Source organism: Penaeus monodon, chromosome 37 (genome assembly GCF_015228065.2).
Source record: "Penaeus monodon isolate SGIC_2016 chromosome 37, NSTDA_Pmon_1, whole genome shotgun sequence".
NCBI lineage: Eukaryota > Metazoa > Arthropoda > Malacostraca > Decapoda > Penaeidae > Penaeus > Penaeus monodon.
This window is the reverse complement of record NC_051422.1, coordinates 3,982,675-3,992,076: the sequence shown is the minus strand read 5'-3', so window position 1 is coordinate 3,992,076 and position 9,402 is coordinate 3,982,675.

The window sequence follows — 9,402 nt, the reverse complement described above, 5'->3', positions numbered from 1 at the left end:
AGGTCCTTCCCGATTGGCTCGTACGCCTCGTGGGGAACGAGGGTATCGGGCTTTTACATCGGCGCGGCAAATAAAAGGAGCACCAGCCAAAAATTACACAGGCGAGCAAAACACACCTGGGCCCGATTACGCGAGCAACAAGACGAACACTACAGCATCATTGACAAACACACGCACAAGCCACACCTGGTGGCCCAGAACATTAACACTCACAGAAACCACAACACCCCCACCCATATACACACGACATCAGCTATGACCATGACTAATATTAAGGACTATCATTAGGATACTGTTAAAAATAAATAAAATAAATAATAGATAAATAAAATCAGAAGTCACCCTCAGAATCCCCAAAGGATTGGTTAATCCACGCCAAACAGCAGACTTTAATGGCAAAGAGAGCGACCATCGGCTCTGCCAGCTCACCTGCGTGCGACGCGGATAGCCAATCACGGGGGAGAGAGGGCTGGCCACCTCTCGAAGATATAAATTCGGCGGCGTTGTTACCACGGCTCATCACTTTTCCCGCTTGGACCCGCCTAGTGGTCGTGGGAATTAAAACGGAGAGACTTCAAGGACTGAACATCTTACAAACTTGCTACGGACTCTGACTCGAATGCCTGTGATTATGGAAGTGCATTCGTGCAATTGCAATCGGCACTGACATACGAGTCAGAGGACGAGCAAGATGGAGATGTTCTACAGAAAAAAAACAGAGCCTCCTTTTCACATTAATTCCTATCACATCTCTTTTTATTTACTTATACACTCACTTTGATTTGTTGTGTTCCATCTATTATTCTGTTCTTTGTTTATTTGTTCAATTACCCATTTCTTTTCACTAGTCTGTCGTAACTCCTCGTTTTTGTTTGTTATATTGTTTGTTATTGCATTCCACTTCTGCCTTTGTTCGTTTCTCTTTGTCTTATTCAACACCTTTGTATATATATATATATTATGCTCATACCTGCTCTACCTTAGACCCCCCCCCCTCTTGCAACCGTCAGACCTAGTTGTCATAGCCTTCACTAACCCTAAGATGACAAAACACACCGCCTGATTCGTCCTCCGCAATAATTTGATTTAACTAATTTAACCATTAATTAATACCACCTTGTTTATCACCCACATCACTCATCACTCATTTATCCACCTCACCTCCACCAGTGCTCTTCTTTGCATCTATCTAGCTCAATTCCCCTTCGTCATTAATTATATCATGTCTAATTCTTGTTTGTTTTAGTTCACTGATGCCTTTAGTTAGCAATAATAATAATAATAATAATATAATAATAATAATAAAAAAAATAAACAAAAAAATAAAAACTAGAAAATCAATAAATAACTCGTTCCCCTGTTTCTCTAGCAATAACGTAAAAATAAAATAAAATGATAAAATACCTAAATAATCCTAAACATTGTTCTCTAGTTTTTTATACTGTAGTCTGTGTTCAGTTGCTGTTAAATTAAATAATATACTATAGTTTGTGATCAGCAGTTGTTAAAATAAACAATAAAACAAAATAAAAAGAATAAAACTCCATAAAACAAAAATACTTTGTTCCAAACCACAGTAGCAGTGGCAATCCATTTCAAGACATGTCTACTGCCACCTTAACTAAGGCCCAGACACGACAAAACAAAACAAAAACAAAACATGCAAGAGGTTTCGCCCCCCTCCTTTATTGTAGTGTATTATGCAGTTGTCCCGTGACTTTGACTTGTGTGCTCTCTTCCGCCATGTGACCTCGCCTGCTCCGCTGGATCCTCTCTCTCCCCCACGCATCTGTTTGTACATATTTTGTTATGTGTATGTATTGCAGTGTAATTGTGTGCCTTTCGCAGTAAAACCTTTTGTATGTTTCCTCTGGTGTTTTTCCCGTTGACCTTGACCGCTCTGATTCTATCTTCACTTTTAAAGTCAAACCCTGACACTGGCGATCTTGCCGGGATCAGACAGTCTGGAAACGGCACCATGAGGAAACTACGTGCAGGAAGATGAACTGGTGGGCCTTGAAGCATGTCTTTTTTGTACTACATACAGGAGCAGGGAAGATCAGACGCGAGCAGCTGGCCCCTGTACTACCGGAAACGGGAGATACAGATGCAGCTGTGGGAAGAGCAAGCGCAGGAACCGGGGAAGAGGACAGGCGTCGGGAGGCAGAGCAAGCGCTATGGAGGAACCGTGGGTCCCCGCTTTTGGCCTTGCTCTGGCCCTCCTTACGCGAAGGAGCACGTCGTCCGGGAAACTCAAGTACCGGGAATAAAACCCGCTGGCCAGAGGAGCGACTGGCCACGGAGTTCGCACCTGGACGCGATCCGTCTCCCCAAGGATCCGTCGCAGGGGAAAAACTTGTCGGCAAGACGGACAAAAGCGTAGGGGGACTCCCGGGGAACGGCCGTCAAAAGAAGTATGCGCGTCGAGGAAGCCTCACCCGTCGGTGAAACCACGCCAGTGACTGCACGGAAGCCGGAGGAGTTAGCCGCCGTTGCATGCCCGCTGTACAATTTGGGGGAGGACCCGCCTGTCCAGGACACGGGCCCGGATGAGTCGCCTGCCCAGGACACGCCGGATGAGTCGCCTGCCCAAGACGACCGGAAGAGCCGCCTGCCCAGACGCGCAGGATAGTTTTCCTGCCTCTTGGAAGATTATTTTTAAGAAGGGAAAGGGGGATATGTCACAACTGCGGATTACTCTGGGACCTTCGCCGATTTTTACCTCACTCCGAGCGGCGGGGTTAGGTCCTTCCGATTGGCTTTGTACGCCTCGTGGGGAACAAGGGTATCGGGCTTTACATCGCGCGGCAAATAAAAGAACACCAGCCAAAAATTATGCAGTTGTCCCGTGACTTTGACTTTTGTGCTCTCTTTCCCCCATGGACCTCGCCTGCCCGTTAGATCCTCTCTCTCCCCCCACGCTTGTGTCTGTACATATTTTGTAAGTTATGTATTGTAGTGTAATTTAGTGCCTTTAGCAGTTTAAGACCTTTTGCATGTTTTCCCCTGGTTTTTCCGTTGACCTTGGCCCGCTCTGATCCTTCGTCCTTTTTTATAAATCGAACCCTGACATATTTATATATGTATAATATATGTACATATGTATACATGTATATATGTATACATGTATATATATATATGTATACATGTATATATATATGTATACATGTATATATATGTGTGAAGAAAAGCACACGAAAGTGTCCTTGGTAGGCTTCAAACAGGAGTCTAAGAAGTCAGAGGAAGGGAAAGATAGAGCATGACCTCCTAGTTCTCTAAGAATAAATTGTGTGAGGCACGTGAACCATGTAATATGAACTGTTTGTTTTATGTGGGAAGGGGTGTACGCGGTACGCCCTAAAGATAGTAGAAGGACGCACTGGAATAATAACAGACAGCCCAGAGGCAGTGAGGAAAGACCTGAGGCTAGCGTAAAACCAAGTGCGTTGTCTTAAAGGGAAAAGAGTCTTGACAGAAAATGAAGATCCCCTTTCTTAAGTACCGCGCCCATGTCAACAGGCGAAAATACGTCGGGCGACACCTCACCGTGCGGCGCACGAATAAGGGCTGTTGCCAAACTATTCAATCGCTGTGTAATTTTGTTGACTGTGCTCTGATATGAAAAAACAGTTAAAGTTAATGAGGTAAGATGAGAAACTTTGTTTCATTAGCTAATTCCTGAACATTGTGCGCGAGCGTGTTGACAGCATGAGCAGAGAGTCGAAACTGTGAACTACAGACGATAAGCTTTCCTTATACTTCCTGAATTCGGATGTAAGAGTGTCGTCATCCACAACTCCGAAAGAAACATGCGCAAAATTGCCAACAAAATTGAAAAATCCTCGCCGGGCCCCTACCTGTAGGAGTGAGGGCCCTACGAAAGAATTCAACTCTGCAATCGTCGATGATAAGATACGATTGAATAGGCGAATGTCATGTGCATCAAGAGAAGGATCTAGGGTAAGGTTGTCACGAAGAGAAATTAACTGGTCCCTGTGGTATAGCATGAGCTTGGACGCGTTGCGGTGGGCAATAGCGGGGAAACCGGACCTCCACATGGCTTGTTATGGGGAAAAACCCTTCCCAAGGTCCTCAATCACAGCCCCAGGTGCGTCCTTCACGTTACGCGGCAGGCGATGCGAGTCTCCTCCCATGAGGAGTGCCACAAAGAATATGGACAACACACCCCGGGAAAGGGGAGAGCCAGATATCACTCACCACTCACACGACCCAGCATAAAGAATATATCACACAAACCATTTTACAAGAGAAAAATAAATGGGATGATAATGGCCCGTCTAAATGAGCTGTGCAGGTAATAGCATGCAATCGCAGCTAATTATAGAGATAGAAACAAAACCCTACGGGAGTAACACATATACCTGACGAACTCGCTAACTCTGAGACTAGTGAAAGTAAATGAGAAAAGAATGATGTATCAAAGCAAGGATGACTAATGAGAGGACAATCATGATTCCTGACACTATAATCTGATCAGCCAGCTTCGGGACGTCAAAAGGAACCACTGCACAGAGCCATCAGCGACAGACTTGCACTCTCCCTTGTTGTTCTTTACTGCCAAAAACTCTGTAGGGACCCACAAATAACGGACTAAGCTTAGGCCGAATAGTTAGTATGAGCATGATTTTTTTTAAATACCAAGGAACCGACCCCGATAGATTTCGCACGAGCGATCGTATGCTGGTACTCAATTATTCTGTCACGAGACCTGGTCAGGAACGCCGTTGCTTGCTGAAACGCGCGCGGCGGACGAAAAACCAAATACTCACATAATTGTCCGCATAGAGGGGACGCGGCCTCATCTCCAGGAGTTCGTAAGGCGGGCCGCTTGTCCTGTCCCGTGAGAAGAAAGTGCGGGACTATCGCCCAGGGAAGAGTGATAGGTAGAATTGATGGCCGACTGGACGGTGGGGAGAAGAACGTCCCAATCGTCCTTGCTGTCGTCCACCATTTGACGCAAAATGGTTAGAATGGATCTTTTTAAACGTTCCGTAATGCCTTTAGCCTGTGGACGGAAGGGCAAAACGTCACCTGCGTCACATGTGGGCTGCTGCGTGAGAGTGGCTAACACCTGATTTACAACTCGGTACCGTTATCCGAGCTTAAATATTGTGGACAGCCGTGACGTAAACAAATTACGTCATGAAATGCTTTCGTGACGTGCACCGCAGCCTTTGACGGAACCGCCACCAACTCGCAGTAGCGAGAAAAAGGGTCCACAAACACTAGAATGTGTTTGTTGCCAGACCGTGATGTGGTGAAACCAGACAAAGTGTCACATGACACTTTCTGCCAGGGAAAATCCGGAATATCGAACTTAAGTGCAGGCCGGGATCGCTTGTGTGACCCTTGTCCCAAGGGCACGTCTTGCAAGACCTGAGGGTGATTAGCTACCTTCGTTACTAACGCGGAAAAAAAAACCGGTTCGGGTCAACTGCACTGCCTTATGAACACCACAATGTGCTGCCTCACGGTATTCATGAGCATACTTCAACACCACGCGGCACTAAAATTCCGGCACCACCAGGACTTCTCGGACATCCGTCTGCGACCCATAATTCGCTTCGGCTGGGATCTCCGAAATAACAGTCCCGTTGTCGTCAAAAAAAATTCCTTAACTGGAAACCCCCTTTAAACCCTTTGGGGACTGCCGTCCCCTTTGGGCTAAGGCTCGAATGATCTGGCCGTAAATTTTGTCGGCACGCTGGGCAGCAATATACCTCGCCCTTTATTCAGGGGTTTCCCAAGGGGAGGAACCTGTGAAGCACTATTCACAACAGCTGACGAAGGCAAGCTAATGAAGGGGGGAAATCAGCAGCTCATCCCGCTTCAAAGATTGCGAGTTTTCATTGGCGCACGTGACAGCGTGTCAGGGGCGACATTTGCGCGGCCCTAAATATACACAAAAGTCACATCGAAATCGCCCAGGATATCCTGGTAACGGGGCCCTACGACCTACGGATCATTACCATAAGCGACGTGAGCGGCATGTGGTCTGTGTGAACCATGACCTTGTACCCCAGTATAATATCTCTGAGTATTAAGAGCCCATACAATCGCCAACATCTCCCTATCGGTGACCGAGTAATTTTCTCTGCACTAGTGAGAACCCTACTACAAACCCGATAGGACGCAGATTCCCTTCGTGCTCCTGCATTAAAACGGCTCCTACCCAACATTCGACGCGTCTGTGTGGAGAATGAAGGGAGATCAAACCTCGGAAATGCAAGAACGGGAGCGTGCGATAGACAATTTTGTAATGTTGAAAATGCGTTGACCTGCTCCTCGCCCCAGCGCCAGGGGACATCTTTCTTGAGGAGGTGGTGTCAACGGTGCAGCGATCCTCCCAAAACCCTTTAATGAACGGTCTATAAAACCTGCTAACCCCAGGAACGACTTTACCTGTGTTGCATCAGAGGGAATGGGGAACATACTGACAGTTTTTACCTTGGCCTCGTTGGGGCAATACCTGCAGCACTAACAGAATGACCGAGGAAATTTAAACGTGACTGGAAGAATTTACACTTAGCCGGATTAATTGTTAAGCCCGCATCCAAAAGCCGCTGAAAAACACTGCGCAACCGCGCTTCATGGTCCCTGATCAAAGGTGAACAAACCAAAATGTCGTCTAAATAGACTAGCCCCTGATCATTAATCAAACCCTGCAGGACGAGAGCCATAAGACGACTAAACGTCAGAGGTGAATTCCTGAGACCCATAGGTGACACCAGGAACCAAAGTGACCCCACATGCGTCGAGAATGCAGTGTATGGGCGGCTTTTCCTCTGCCAGGGGGACCTGAAGGAAACCTTTCGCCAGGTCAATGGAGGAGAAGACCTTACTCTTTCCACCAATGTCTTGCAAGAGCTGACGAAGGTTAGGAATGGGAAAAAGGTGACGGAACGGTCACCTTGTTCAGCGCGCCGAAAATCGCAAACAGGACGAAAACCATGCTGACGCTTCGGCACCAGCAGCATCGGCGCTGACCACGGGCTAGTCGAAGGTTGAATCACCCTTGCTGCAGCATCCCGCGAAACTTCCTCCTCTAGAATCTGACGCCTGCTTGCGGAATCTTGTATGCGGAATATACACAGGCTTAGATCCAGGCTCTAGAGTAATAGAGTGTTCTACCATGTGCGTTCTGCCTAACGGACGGTCCGTGGTGGGAAAAATGTCGGGGTATTGATTTAACAACTTGCCTAGTATCTCTTACCCTCGCTAAATGCGAAGGCCCCTGCATAGCTTTTGCTAATGCTGTAGAGAACAGGTTAGCTGAATCGGGGGACGTGGAAGAAACAGCGCCAGAGAAAGCTGACGCAGGCAGTTCAAACTCAGTTATCAGGAGATCCGTGACCTCACAATCTATTAATCTGACACCACTATCAATAGACAAAGGGGCAGGTGTTAAGTTCATCACATGGACTTACGCACCCCCCTCCCGCAAGGTATACGAGAGGGAAGAACACATGTCCCCTTTACTCGACAATTCTCAGGGAGGACCAAGCATGTGCCATATTTACCAACCGAAGCCGTTACATTAACCAGAACGTCATGGAAAGGCGGAATTACTACAGACTCCCGCGCCACTAAGTGCGCCAAACCATCATTGTCCAACCCACATTCGATGCTTTGATGAGCGGGATGATGTGTGAGTTTGTGGCCGCGTGATGTGTGCGTGAGGTATCTGTAGCATGCTGAGGGGAAAAAATTCCATGATGAATAGAGTGAGCCCTAGAAGGACTCGTAGAAGTCATGGAACGTGAGGGAGATAGAATCTTTTTGTGGAGGGGAGATAGGGGGAGGAGGTAATTCGGGGAAGAGACGGGGGAGGTAGGGGGAGGGGTCAAGGGAGGACGAGTAGGAGAGGAGAGTCATGGTCCGTGCGTGTGGTCGTTTTATGATGAATGACCAACCGAGACGTGTCGCTGTTTGTGGTAGATGCGGAACCAACATGCTAGGGTGAAAGGGGTCTGGGTGTTTCCAGATGGAACTCGGCTCAATTAGCTTATAACATCACCTTAAATTTCCACCTCATCTGCTGCGGTCGCAGAACCATACCAGAACGATATAGAAAATCATGGCCAAGGAGCAAAGGGGCCGGGGAAACTATGGTAACCTTCACTACGACGAACTGATGAGGAAAAATATATTTCCAAACCTCAATCTTACATACGTAGTTCCAGCTACACCTAGCTTAGATCCAGTCACACCTCTAACACAAACCTTGGCTGGCGATACCTCCGACGAGAGCTAAAAACTCCTCTAACACCCATTCACCACGAGACTGACGCAACTTCCTGTATCAATGAAGGAGTATGCGACTTTCCCATTAAGTTTAGCAGGTAAGAGAGGGGGGGGCCCGTTCCTGTGTTCGGTATACCAGCACTAACGACACGAGACCCATAAGACGGACTTTAATACAACGGAGACCAATGCACTTCTTCTCCCGGTTCGAACCCTGCCATGTCTTCCTCTAAAAAATGAACCACCCCCTTACTATAAGCACCGTCCCTGTTCATTCTCGCCCATGAAATTTTAAAGGGGGATCGCCACCTGGTCCGGAAACACACGTGCAACTCATTAAACGCGTGACCCTGCTTGTTCAGTACGGACAGAACTGCTTAGCAGAGCACTTAGACGGACGATGCATCCTTAAACATCCACGACACTGCCCAGGGTTTTGGCGCCTAGTTAGCCACATGTGGTCGTGGGTTTTTGCGAGCAGTCACCGAGGGAGAAGGCGCGACAAAGTACCCCGCGGGTCCAGAGGGAGGCTCCGGATACGCACGCGAGGGTGGGGAGGGGGGGATTGCTCAGCGCAGCGGGACGCGGGCGCAGGGCGAGGCACGTCTATTTCCTGCCTTCGTCCGCACTGGCGGTTCACGCCGCGGTTTTATTCCCCCCGAACTGTTATATTTGGCATTAAACCTTGTTTTCCTGTTCTAACCACATTTGCAACCACCTGCACATTCCACCCTTGTCTGACATCTCATTCGCGAGGACTTCAGGAAGCTTATCGAATGAAGCACTGTCGACTTTATCCCAAACTCGTTTGCGCACAGCTGGAGAGATTGAAGACACTAACCACGCTTTAGCAAAATGTTCAAGAACTGCCGCGTGCGATGTGCTCTGAGTAACACACTGCTTCCCGACACACCGACGCGTCTGATCCCGGGATAGACTGCGCCCACTGGCTAAGCTTTACGCGAAATTTATTTAGAAAAAGAGAAAGATCATTTTTAGAAAAGGAAGTGGGTTTTGATTCTAATAATTCTCGAGTCGTAGATGGTGATTCTCCGTCGCCTCGAAAATGTTGAAATGAAAATACTCTTCAACATTCCATACGACTTTGATCTTCCGGGAAATGATTAAAAGAATCGA